Source organism: Triticum urartu, chromosome 5A (genome assembly GCF_056163025.1).
Source record: "Triticum urartu cultivar PI428250 chromosome 5A, HENAU_Tu73, whole genome shotgun sequence".
NCBI lineage: Eukaryota > Viridiplantae > Streptophyta > Magnoliopsida > Poales > Poaceae > Triticum > Triticum urartu.
In genome coordinates this window covers 386754485-386766795 of record NC_141877.1, presented here as the reverse complement: position 1 = coordinate 386766795, position 12311 = coordinate 386754485, and positions in this window count along the sequence as shown.

The following is a 12311-nucleotide window of genomic DNA, read 5'->3' as shown; positions in this document are numbered from 1 at the left end:
CGTCCACGCACCTGATGCATCATCAGAGCTTGGCCCTTTCCCGACGCACGTTGTCTTGCCGCCTACCCCTGCGTTCAAGGTGTTTGACGAAACGACGCTGAACTCGCCGAGCTGGCCGCCGTGTCAAGACCTCGTCCTCGTCAACCGCTTGTGGCCACGCGACGTGCCCCTCCCGTCCACGCTCTTCGCCATCACCACCCCTCCTCACCCGCCTCTTCGTCGGCACGTGGGAGTTACCGGGCACGGCCGCCGTATGTGGCGCTTCCTTTCCCCACCTTCTCGAGCTCGGCGTCTGTTGCGTTGAAATGGAGCACGGCGTGGTCGTCCCTGTCGCCAGAAGCCCCGTCCTTGAGGCTTGAGATGCTCGACATCCTGGGATGCATGAATGGGTTGCGCTTGCGCGTACGCCTCGACACTTCGGCAGCAACAGCCTACGGTGAGCGCGAATCAGCTGCTCGAAAATGGAGAACATCCCCGTGGTAAAGGCTCCACGCCTCCAGCGGCCCATCCTGTCAGCAGCTGCACCCGTTTGGATACTTGGAGCCAGGTCCTGCAGGTCTCAGACACCGTCGTCATGGTACATTTCACGTTTCTACTCCTAGCTCGGTCACGCGCTCGCCGGGGGTGACGTCGAGCAGCTCGGAGCCGACTCTAGGCCCTTGCTTACGCAGACCTTATGTTTACGAAAGGAAAAAGTTCAAAATAAACCTTGAACTTGTGAACAAAAGCTAAAGGGAAACGTTTGTAGTCGGCGTGCCGGTCGAAGCTTCGGCCGGTCACGCGCGACCCGTTCAATACTTTTTCCAACATGTGGCTAGCCAGGCATGCGGCCTCTCTCCCATGGTGAGACGCTTGGCTGATGGGCCCACTAACCACTAGCATCAGGCCTTATCCTTTCGTCCAGGCTTAACATCCATTCATTTTTCTCGCCATCAACGCCCGCGGCTCCGGCGAGCACACTCCCCACCTGCCCCTCCGCTACTCCAGCGAGCGCCGCGCTCCGGCGAACACGCTCCCCACCTGCCCCTACACTGCTCAGGCGAGCGCCGCTCCCCACCTGCCTCCGCGCTGCTCCGGCGAGCGCCGACCCCACCTGTGCTGGAACGGCTACTACATCGCGAACGAGCGGATGAGATGCTGGAAAGCCTTGGTGGGAGCTGCAAGTGGGGATTTTTTTTTTTGCTACAACTGGTGTTTTGTTTTAATGGAATCAGCAATATTTTTTGCTACGATCCAGATTTTGGAAGTGCTTTTTTACTGGAACAGTCTAAATTTTTGCTGGAACCGCGAACCATTTTGCTACAACCGTGTATGGTTCTTGTTACTACCGGTGTTTTGTGGATTTGTGCTACATCTATCACCATGACATCGTCTGTTTTTCCAGTCGATTTTTTTGCTACAACCATGTTATGATTTTGTTGGAGCCGAAGACAAATTTTGCTACATCCAGCCACGGCGGCGATGGCTTTTTTCTTCGATGGGATCGACAACCAATTTTTGATACAAACAGTGAGCAGTTTTGCTTCAACCAACATCTTTTTTAGCTGGAACCATTGGATTTTTTTGCTGGAGCCTATGCTTTTCCAGAGATGCAAAACTATTTTCGATACAACTGGCAAGGAATTTTGCTTCAACCAATATCTAATTTTGTAGGAACCAGCAATTCCAAAGCTGCGACAAGCAAAGCTTCAATTTATTTTTCATTTTTTTGCTATCACCGTTTTCTAGTTTGCTGGAAGCATCACCTTTTTTTTTGCTACCACCCGTTGTTTTTGGATGCGAATCATGGCATCGTCGTCATTGATTCTGCAAGGGCGAGGGAGAGAGGTGAGGGGATGGGCAGCACCGCCGAGCAGGGGAGCTGCAACCAGCAGCTCACCGGCGTCGAGCGCCTCGGCGGGCGGACGGGCTGACAAGCGTTGGTGGCCCCATGGCCGGGGCGGCGGGCGGCCGGGGGGATGGGCGTCGACCGAGGCGACGAGCGCCGCAGTGGGCAGCCAGGCTGACGAGCGTGGGTGGCCCCATGGCCGGGGCGACGGGCGTCGTGGCGGGCGACAGGGGTGACGGGCGCCACAGGTGAGGCGACCAGCATAGGAAGAGGACGAAGTGAGGGGGCACATCCAACGGCTAGGCGCGTAGGATCGTACGGTCCTGCGTAGACCGGCCGAAGATTAGTGCCCAAAGCTAAATCAAATCTTGAACTCTCAATCTCTGAAATTAGCACACCAAACTCTTTAACCCCGGTCTATTTTGAATCTTGAGAGGATCTAACCGGTATTCGTTGAATTGGGCCGGCCCATTAACGTAGTTGCTCTCGCTGCTCTTGTTTTTCTTTGTTTTTTTGTTTCTTATTTTTTCTTTGGTTTTTCTTCGGTTTTCTTCTGTTTTTGTCTTCATTATACTTTTCTTCTCTGGTTTTTCTTTCTTCATTGTTTTTTTTATTTTCTTCATATTGTTTTTTTTGCTTTTATTTTGTTTCTTTACATGTAACTGATTTTATTTTCTACACAAGTCTAATTATTCTCAGTACCCAATGTGCATATTTAGCGCAGACATGAAATAATTTTTGATACACTTTTGACATTTTTCAAATATATCACGTACATTTTTTGAAATACATGTTTTCAATACTCTTTTTAATACACGGTAATAATTTTCCAAATACATGTTTTACTTTTTTAACAACAATAAATATTTTATAAACTACATGAACATTTTTTTACATTGTTACACAATTTTCAAATTGTATACACTTTTTTCAAACACATGTCACATATAGTATTTTAAGGGTATGATACATTTTTCTACATCACGCAAACATATTTTTTACATTGTATACACTTTTTTTAAATGTCACAAGCACATTGTTTGATTCTTTTTGAATCACACGTATATATTTTTTTAGATTGTAAAATTTGTTTTTGAAATGCCACATACATTTACCCAAATTTGTGATATTTTTTAGATGTCACAAAAATTTCTTTACACATTTGGTCAGGTTTCAAAATTTGTTCCTAGTTTTACAATTTTCAAAAGGTGTTCACATTCTTCAGGTTTCAAAATGTGTTTGCTTTTTCAAAATTGTTTGCTATTTCAAAATAGTTGTACGTGCAGATTATTAGCAAGCTGCGTGCTCCTAAAGTTAAGCTAATTAGCACCGCTGGTTAGGCACGTACCTGGGCAGCGTTGGTTCCATGGCCGGCCAAAAGCAGCACCCACGCAACGGCGACGAGAACAAGTAATTTAGCCATCGTCGCCTCGGCTAATTTGCTTTGCGCTCAATAAGGTACGTGGTGATGAGGAGAACACGCCGCACATGCGCTTATATATAGAGAGAGGCCGGTTTCATCCTGATACATTTGGAAATGTTGGCTAGTTGTCTGCACTAGTGGCTAGCGGGATGAGCTCAACTCGGCCAGGTTCCAAGTTCGACTCTGCCCGAGTAGTTTTTTTCACGTCGTGCTTTTTCGCGCTTTAAGAAAGAGAAGAAATACTTTTTACGTCATGCGTTAAGAAAAAGGAAAAAAACTCGCTTCGTACCTGATGGGCCGGCCCAATCGAGTCGACAGCCAACAATCCCGGGATTTAACATGCCACATTGACAATCCCTGTTTGGGAACTCATTTAAGGTTGAAAATAAACCGGGATCAAAGAGTTTGGTATGCTGATTTCCTGGATTTGAAGTTTGGGGTTTGATTTAGCTTTCGTCTACAAGTTCAAAGTTTATTTTAGACTTTTTTTTATGAAATGATTACTGAGAGGGTTGTTTTTCTTTTTTGAAAAGAATTATTGAGAGGGTTGTTTGTTATGCTGTATACCCCCTCAGGGAAAGCTATCGCACGAAAGCCCTCTCTGAAACGGTATTTTTGACCAAACTAAAAGAAGAAAACTACATGAGGTATCAGACAATGATCTCGTAGGCATGGCTTCCGAGGTCGCCGACACCTTCATAGTCGTCCCCGCCACCGTCACCGCTAATGTCCGAGCTATCATCATCCTTACAGTGGCAGAAGGCCCGCCAGGTGTTGTGGCAACCCTGATTGGCCGCCACTACGTGCTCGCGGCATAGCTGCTGGGCTAGCTATGTGTGGTGCAGAAACTTGGGTGCCTCTGCCTTGCAGCGATTGTCGGCAATCGAGTCCGGCTTGCGCCGCCGCTCGCCTTTGAGCTGAGCCAATTGCTCGGACTCGGTAAGCCCAACTTTGAGGACCTGCTCACTTATCGAGCAATGATGGCAAGCAGAGATCTCCGTGGTAGTCCTAAACCGATCAGTGGCGCAGGCCTCCGCGAGGTCGGGGTCAAGGAGGACCCAGGCCAAGGCGACATCCGACCGCGTGAACACCGCCTAGCGCGTCGTGGCGGTGGAGGATGAGCGGCCACCACTCCCACCATGGAAGACGGCAAGGCGGCCGTGCGTGTTGGCGACCGCCGTATAGGGCGGCTCCTCCTTCTTCATGGAGACCAGGCGCCACTAGCTCCTGGACTGCCGAAGGGGCGATTTTCGGTGACGCCACCTCCTTGTCGCGGTGGAGATGGCTGCGAGGCGGGGACGTCAGCTCCTCCTTGATGCGGTATCCGATTTGAACGTTGTGGTTGCTCAAGAGCGGTGGCGAGTGCGGCACCAGACCGCGGTAATAACGGGACTGCTCGAGCAGCGGCTCCACCTTCTACCCGAACTCCTCGTCCGTCATTGCGGCCTCAACCAGAAGGGGCAGCTGCTGATGCTCCTCGTCGTGGACAAGATGGGCTCTGGCTTCACAGAGGAGGGAACGGTGGACGTCGACAGGCTCGAGGACCGTGGGCGGCGGCGCCACGATCTGGAGCTTCCCTCGGATCTAAAGAGGCGTCACTTGTTGCCGTAGGACTTTTCCATCGCCGCGGTGTGGGGACGAGTGGAGATGCGAGGCGAGGGGGTAAGGTAGGGTGTAGGATTTCTCAGCAGTAACCGGGCAGCTTAAATAGTCGGGACAGACGAATCGACGCGGCTTCAATGCGGCCAGCGACCAGAGTTAGTTTCTCGGTTGCCGCGCTGGTCAATCAACGCCAATACGGTATGCGACGGCCAATGTCATGTCACGTCCACTTTGATCGGTATGAATGCGGCGCGGAAAGTGGATTGACGGTTCGAGACAGAGGGAAGGAAGGTGTTCTTGGAAGGGTCTGCGTTGTCGGATACGTGCGTGGCAGGCGTCCGAATTCCTTCAAACCGCCCCTTAGTTCGGTTTTTATTTGTAGGATTTTAGACATCCGGACCAAACAATTTTGATTATTGCCGTGATAAATAATATCTAAACCATTTGGTCCAAACATTTAAAGACAATTTGGTGATGTGCATTGGAGTTGCCCTAAGCCCATAGAGCTGATGGACACTTGGTCAAATCCAAAATCAGTCAGGAGCCTCGTAAAACACTCCCTGTTCATGGTCCTTTTGCTAACACGAGGTAGCACAGCCGAGATGGTCCCTGATCCACCAATTCACACCTGCCGATTTGAGCGCTGGGCCGCTGATTTGGTTGACAGGAGTAAATTGCGAAGTACCACAATTAAGGCATTGGAAGCATATTAGTATTAAGTTTGGTAATTTTTATGTGTCAGTATCAAGTCTGGGGCTAGGCGTTACAAAAAGATCTAAATCGCGTATAAACACGTATTGACGGTGTATCTGACCGATGGGGCCCGCATGTCAGCTGCCGAGGGGCATTTTTTTTGCAGAAACCCCCCGCACTTCCTTCGTCCTCACGTGCGGCAGCGCCCGATCTGGATCGAGGGAAGGAGCCCCTCGAGCCCGAGCTCCTTCGTCTTCAGTAACCCCCGCCCCGCCCTGGCCTCCTCCTCGCCGCGCCGCCGCCGGTCACCGGAGCACCACCACCGGCGACCAGGACCAGGACCAGGCCATCCCCGCACCCTGCCTCTCTCCTTCTCTTCCTCCTTCCATTTTTTCTTCTCTCTCTCTTTCTCACTCGAAGCTCTCTCTCTCGACGCGCCGCCTTGGTTCCTGTCATCCCCACGAGTGAAAGAGGGGGGAGACAGAAAGGGATCCATGCCGGTGGCTGAGTGGGTTGATGGGAAGGGGGAGGTCGCTGGAGGAGGGGGGAAGGGGGACGGCGCCGGGCGGGGGATCTGGCCGACAGCGAGGGAAGGCGCGGTCGGCTGCTGGGGTTTGAGCTGCTGCAGCGGAGGGGGGAGAGGGCACGACGCGAGGAGAGGCCACGGCGGAGAGGGAAGGCGCGAGTAGAGGCCGCGGCGGTGCGAGCAGGGGCAGCTCCGGCGCAAGCGGGGGCCGTGGTGATGCGAGTGGGAGCTCGGGCTCGAGGGATCCTCCCCTCGATCCAAACCGGGCGCCGCTGTGCGGGGGGTTTCTGCAAAAAAAAATGCCACGCCAGCAGCTGACAGGCAGGCCCTGCCGGTTAGATACACTGTCAATACGCGTTTATACACGATTTAGACCTTTTTGTAACGCCTAGCCCCAGACTTGGTACCGGCATGTAAAAATTACTAAACTTGGTTCCAATCTGCTTCCAATGCCCCAATTATGGTACTTCTGTGCAATTTACTCGGTTGAGAGGGACCCTCAACATATCATGCTATAGTATTTCAAATTTGTAGCGATATCTCATAACTCGTTTAATTATGATGAGGTCCCAGAAGTCTAATTTGCCAATGAAAAACATCAATAGTTCATCTCTCGCTCATTGTATTGCAAGTTGGGGCACTAAAAATTTAACTATTTGGTGTTTTTCTTTTTTTATCTGGCGTGAGAATTTTTTTATCTATTTAATTTGCCATTTGATTGAAAAGTACTATTACTTTATTTTTCAGCTAGTATATTGTTCAACTTAGGCCATCTGATCTGTTGATTGGACGGCCTATATTTGGCCATTCTTACCGTAAAAAGCCTCAAACTATATATAATGCTTTTATACAAGGTCGCCGCCGCATTAGTTTGATCCAACGAATTGCATCGTCAACTAATAATATAGAACTTGTCCGGCCGATTCCCGGGCAAGTGCGATTATTATCAAGGGGCTGTTCGGAATCACTCTGCTTTGTAACTCCGCCGTGGAGCGGAGCGGCATGCAGTTCAATTTTAGCGAGCGGCGAAAGGGGTGCTCCACCCGCTCCGCTCTCTGGCAGAGGAGCAGAGAATTCCCAAACACAGCCTAAATGTGGCATTCATTTTTCATCCCCTGTCATTAGAGAAGTAGTCAGAAAAATAAGAGCTAATATCACCATCAGTATGCAAATTTGCACAACGTTAACTAATCCATGCATAAACTTGCAAAAACCATTAACGTGGTCACCGAACTTACAATGCCGTAACACTTTGGTACAAAAGACTCGAGTAGCTGCCAGATTGGACGCCACATAAGCGAGTGGCACGCGCCAACGCTGTGTTGGCAAGGTGATCCTCTTTCACCACTTATTTTTGTGATTGCTGCAGATGTATTACAAACCATGATGAATGAGGTCATGCATAACAACATGATCCAATCTCCACTGATTCATCTGTCATGTTCTGATTTCCCTGGCATTCAATATGCGAATGACACCATCTTAGTAGCAAATGCTGATAGAAGACAACTTGAGCATATTAAGAATTTGCTACTACACTATGCTACCTACACTAGACTTAAGGTCAACTACTCCAAATCAACCCTCATTGCCATCAACACTCCTATGGATAAGATGGAAGATCTCTCACAACTCTTGGGCTGCAACATTGGCACTCTTCCACACAAATACCTGGGCCTACCACTCTGCTACACCAAACCTAAAGTTAAAGATTATATGCCCATGCTGAAGAGAATTGAAAATAGACTGTTGGGATGCTCCACCCTCCTATCCACAGGAGACAAACTTACTCTCACCAAGTCGGTCTTCTCAAGTATGCCTATTTTTTCATGTGCACTCTCTGGATTCCCAAGACAGTAGTCAAGCAAATCAACACCTATCTCATGAATTGCTTCTGGCGAAAATATGAAACACAAGAGAGAGGATCATTATTGATTTCATGGGAACAAGTATGCAAACCTAAAGCACAAGGTGGTCTTGGGGTCTTAGATGTTCATCTGCACAATCAAGCCCTACTCATGAAGTTCCTCCACAAGTTCTTCAACAAAGAAAACATTACATGGGTGAAAATCATCCGGGAAGCATATTATTAAGACTCCCTACCTAGGGACAAACTGGTTGGTTCCTTTTGGTGGAAAGGCATCATGAAAACTCTGCACACTTACAAACAACATGCAATATGCAAACCAGGTCAAGGTGACACTACCCTTTTCTGGCATGACAAATGGATGGGAGAACCTTTGTATATTTCAGCTACATGAGCTTTTCTCTTTTGTCATCAACGAAAGGATCACTCTGAAACAAGTCCTAGAGCAACATGAGCTCGGTCAAATATTCCATAGACCACTTTCACTACCAGCCTTCAACCAGTTCAACTCCCTTCAGACCCACATTCAGAGCATCCCACAATCTGTTGAGAAAGATAGATGGTGTTACTCTTGGACTAGGCCACAATACTCTTCAATGAAAATGTACAAGAACATCTCTGGGAAGAATGAAGCATACTCCCTCTTTAAGAAGATTTGGAAAACCTCCTGCAGGCTCAGACACAAGATCTTCTTCTGGCTATTACTGCATGACAGAGTTAGCACAAGGAACCTACTACAACGCAGAAATATGTTTTTGCCTGACTATAATTGTGCATTGTGTGCGGAGGGAACAGATGAAACTCTCATCCATCTTTTTTGGAATTGCCCTTTCTCACTAAGCTGCTGCATAAGCTTGGTACCTACCAAGCAAAGAGGGCACTACAAAAAAATACATTTCCGTGATGATACATGTTTGTCACAGTAGGTCATGTTTGTTGTCATGCATGTACATCCATGACGATTTTATGACAGAATCAAGATAGTTATACCTGTGCTGTTGTAGAAGTGTTCCATGACATTATCAAAATTATCATCACGGAAGTGTCCACTTCCATGGCGATAAATCGCGCGTCACAGAAGTGCTTTCGTCAAGGGTGACCGACACGTGGCATCCACCGTAACGGAACGCCGTTAAGCTATCGGGTCTGGTTTTGGATCCGATATCATCATTGGCTGGAGGAAACACGTGTCGACTCACCGTTGGGACAGATGTCATCCACTCATTGGACCCAAGGCGCCTATGATACGTCAACACGTGGCACGGCCCAACAGGGCCCATTCCTGTGAAAAGGCCGACCTGTTTGACTTGGTCAAAAGGTGGCGGGCTGGCCCACGGAAAGCCTGTTAACGGCATGTTCGCATATAGCTCATTACAACCCGCTAACTCACGACCCGTTACGGCCTACCGGAATTAGACCCGGTAGCGTCATCTGGGCCGTCCAATATGATTCCAGCCCATTGTAACTTCCGGCCCATGTATGGCCCATGACGTATTTCGGCCCATATGAGTCCCTTTGTAACTCTTGGCCCATTAACGGCCCGTGGTGAAACCGGCCTGTAATAAACAGTGTATCACTTTATACCCATTAGCGGCCCATTATTCCATTGGGTCATTTCCAGCCCGTGTTACCTTTCGGCCTTCTCAGGGCCCATTAATTCTTGGGCTCATTTCTAGCATTCGGTTACTTACGGCCCGTTTCTGGCCTTTTCTGCTTATGGGCCAAATTCAGCCCGTGGATACAGTCGGCCCATTTGTGGCCCGTTAATCTGTTGGGCCATTTTCATAGCATCATCAAATACGGCCTATTAACGACCCGTTATGGTCAGCCCATAAAACGTACGGTTTCCACTCTAGCCCGTTTACGGCCCCTTATACAGCCCGTACAAGGCCCATAGGTGAGACGACCCATAGAAGGCCCATTGATCCGACGGCCCATAGAAGGCCCATTGATCCGATGGCTCATAGAAGGCCCATGGATCCAACGGCCCATAGAAGGCCCATGGATCCGACAGCTGATAGAAGGCCCATGGATCCGACAACCCATAGAAGGCCCACGGATCTGACGGCCATAGAAGGCCATGGATCGTACGGCCTGTAGATGGCCCATGGATCGTACGGCTTGTGGAGGGCCATGGTCACTACAACGTTTGGGCGAGTTGGCCCCCGTTTGAACGATATAGCATATTCAAAGAATTATCCTACTCTATACTATCACCTGTAAAAAACACACACTATACAATAAAGAGAGTAAGGCATAGAAACGTAGAATAATCCTACACTATACAATAAAGGAATTACAGCCGATTATTGATACGTCTCCAATGTATCTATAATTTTTGATTGTTCCATGCTATTATATTATCTGTTTTGGATGTTAATGGGCTTTATTTTACACTTTTATATTATTTTTAGGACTAACCTATTAACCCAAGGCCCAGTGCAAATTGCTATTTTTTTGCCTATTTCAGTGTTTCATAGAAAAGGAATATCAAACGGAGTCCAAACGGAATGAAACCTTCGGGAGCGTGATTTTTCCGAACAAACGTGATCCAAAGGACTTGGAGTGGACGTCAAGAAACAGACGAGGAGTCCACGAGGTAGGGGGCGCCCCCCTCGTGGCTCAACCGACCTACTTCTTCCTCCTATATATGTTCACATACCCCGAAAATATCCAGGAGCACCACGAAACCCTATTTCCACCACCGCAACCTTCTGTATCCAAGAGATCCCATCTTGGGGCCTTTTCCGGAGCTCCGCCGGAGGGGCATTAATCACGGAGGGCCTCTACATCAACTCCATGGCCCCTCCGATGATGTGTGTGAAGGAAATATGCCCTAGAGGCAATAATAAAGTTATTATTTATTTCCTTATATCATGATAAATGTTTATTATTCATGCTAGAATTGTATTAACCGGAAACATAATACATGTGTGAATACATAGAGAAACAGAATGTCACTAGTATGCCTCTACTTGACTAGCTCGTTGATCAAAGATGGTTATGTTTCCTAACCATAGACATGAGTTGTCATTTGATTAACGGGATCACATCATTAGGAGAATGATGTGATTGACTTGACCCATTCCGTTAGCTTAGCACTTGATCGTTTAGTTTGTTGCTATTGCTTTCTTCATGACTTATACATGTTCCTATGACTATGAGATTATGCAACTCCCGTTTATTGGAGGAACACTTTGTGTGCCACCAAACGTCACAATGTAACTGGGTGATTATAAAGGTGCTCTACAGGTGTCTCCAAAGGTACTTGTTGGGTTGGCGTATTTCGAGATTAGGATTTGTCATTCCGATTGTCGGAGAGGTATCTCTGGGCCCACATGGTAATGCACATCACTATAAGCCTTGCAAGCATTGCAACTAATGAGTTAGTTGCGGGATGATGTATTACGGAACGAGTAAAGAGACTTGCCGGTAACGAGATTGAACTAGGTATTGAGATACCGACGATCGAATCTCGGGCAAGTAACATACCGATGACAAAGGGAACAACGTATGTTGTTATGCGGTCTGACCGATAAAGATCTTCGTAGAATATGTAGGAGCCAATATGGGCATCCAGGTCCCGCTATTGGTTATTGACAAGAGAGATGTCTCGGTCATGTCTACATAGTTCTCGAACCCGTAGGGTCCGCACGCTTAATGTTCGTTGACGATATAGTACTATGAGTTATGTATGTTGGTGACTGAATGTTGTTCGGAGTTTTGGATGAGATCACAGATATGACGAGGAACTCCGAAATGGTCCGGAAGTAATGATTGATATGTGGATAGTAGTGTTTGATCTCCGGAAGGGTTCCAGAATTCACTGGAAGGGGTTTCCGGATGTTTCCCGAAATGTTTGGGCACGAGAACACTTTATCTGGGCCAAAGGGGAAAGCCCACGAGGCTTTTGGAAAGTGCAAAAGGAAGTTTTGTGGAGACCAGAGGCTAGACGCCAGGAACCCTGGCGTCTAGGGGGTAGACGCCGGGAACCCTGGCGTCTAGCCCTGGAGTCCGAGAAGGACTCTTGCCTTTCGGGTGAAACCGACTATGAGGAGGCTTTTACTCCAAGTTTCGACCCCAGGGCTCAACATATAAATAGAGGGGTAGGGCTAGCACCAAAGACACATCAAGAAACACCAAGCCGTGTGCCGGCAACCCCGTCCCCTCTAGTTTATCCTCCGTCATAGTTTTCGTAGTGCTTAGGTGAAGCCCTACGGAGATTGTTCTTCACCAACACCGTCACTACGCCGTCGTGCTGCCGGAACTCATCTACTACTTCGCCCCTCTTGCTGGATCAAGAAGGTGAGGACATCACCGAGCCGAACGTGTGCAGAACTCGGAGGTGCCGTGCTTTTGGTACTTGGATCGG